Source organism: Otolemur garnettii, unplaced genomic scaffold (assembly GCF_000181295.1).
Source record: "Otolemur garnettii isolate 467f Iridium unplaced genomic scaffold, OtoGar3 scaffold00089, whole genome shotgun sequence".
Taxonomy (NCBI): domain Eukaryota; kingdom Metazoa; phylum Chordata; class Mammalia; order Primates; family Galagidae; genus Otolemur; species Otolemur garnettii.
Window position 1 is genome coordinate 8,292,961 of NW_003852484.1, and position 1,784 is coordinate 8,294,744.

The window sequence follows — 1,784 nt, forward strand, 5'->3', positions numbered from 1 at the left end:
TTAGAGAGGCAAGTGTTGGAATTTTCATACTCATGAGATGGAAACAGAACAAGATACGCACACTGTCTCCTGGCTGGAGCTGGCGGTGGGTTCGGGGTAAGACTTAGACTTTCGAGAGGGGACTCCTGAATTAAGCCTTAGAGATAAGTTAGAACTATCTGGGAGATGGAAAAAGGAGAAGAGATTAGAATTTCAAATAGTGGCTTTGTACTTACACAGGCCCAAGGGCAAGAGGCAAAGGTGGGGACTGTGAGTTGTGGAGTATGAACAGAGTCTATGATGCCTTTCAGAGAGAGGGGACTGCAGGGGACTGCGAGCAAACCAGACTCGTATAGTTGTTTTTATTATTAGAAGTTTGGCTTTTACTTTGACCTTTTCTTGGCATCCTCATTACATAGGAATAAATTAAATTCCAAAGTCTTCTTTTACATGTTTATTTGAACAATAAACAAAGAGTAGAGCTTTCCCAGGTCCTGCAAACAGACTTAATGGGGAACAATGCCAAGAAGAAGCCAGTGGGCAGCAGGAGGGCACAGACCACCTGCAGGAGAAATTTGGGCATGGTTTCAAGTTCCTCAGTACACAGATTCTCGTATGTGAAGTTCTGAAAAACGACCATGTAAAATTGGTAGTTCTAAAGATTTAGCAATGATAACAATAGGAAGGAAGGAAGGAAGGAAGGAGGGACGGAGGGAGAGAGGGAATGAAGGAAGGAAAGAAGGGAGGGAGAGAGGATTCTCAAGAGCTTGATAACTCATGTCTTAAAAATTCTTAAGAAGAAATGGGCATTTGTGATAGAGTGCACTCAAATTCTTTGATTACATTCTATATTTCTCTTGGCTGTCTCAAAACCACTGGGATGAATAGTTCCTGGCTGTCACTTAAGGATGATCTACGATCACATCTTTAGCATTTTGTCTGGTTTCACAACAGTGATTATATTCAGAAAACTTTTTTCATTATTTTATTGAAAAAATAAATTATATCCATAACACTAATGGCCAATGACTAAATAATATGGTACTAAAAATTTGTTACAGTTTTATTATTTAATAGTTACAAGAATAAAAACAAAGTAGACTCTGTAAATCTTTTAATTCTGTGTAGTACAGAGGTGTCCAACCCATAGCCTGTGGGCCACATGAGGCCCAGGATGGGCATGAATGTGGCCCAACACAAAATTGTAAACTTCCTTAAAACATTATAAAATTGTTTGTAACTTTTTCTCAGAACTTGAGTATACAATTGCAAGATTCTCAAGCATGAACTTTGTAGATCACAACGTCACGGTGTGACATCATGTAAAATAAGCACACTGTGTGCTCTTGCTGTTTGTATTCATGTGTGACTTACTTCAGTTTTGGGGCTAGTGCATGGCTTCCAGTGTGTGCTATTGTCCAAGAGCAGACAGTATAATTGACACCATCAGACTTTACGTGTGCTCATGGTAACTTGGCAAGACAGCAATTATCAATAACATCTTAACCTGCTGCTGGGATATTAGGCATTTAATGTTATTTAGAAGTCAGGTAAACATTCTTATTTGATTATTAGGGTACTTCCCACACCTTGTAGTCACCCCACACATTGCCTGCCATGCTTTGTATTCAGCCCTCTGCCTCACCCTGCACTGGCAGCAGAGATGTGGAAAAACACAAACCTTGTTCTCTGTTTTCCTATCAATTAATTTTCATGGTAAAAGTAAATATGGTACCTTACCTAATTTTTTTTGATCTCAGTATAGCTTCTACAATGTCTCCAAAGAAAACAGAATCTAAAAAAGT

The 1,784-nt window shown here is 39.0% G+C and overlaps 1 pseudogene; it reads left to right on the forward strand.

Annotated features, from left to right (window-relative positions):
* Positions 1-498: 498 nt before the first annotated feature.
* LOC100955887 overlaps positions 499-1,784 on the forward strand; it is a 3,038-nt pseudogene continuing 1,752 nt past the window's right edge.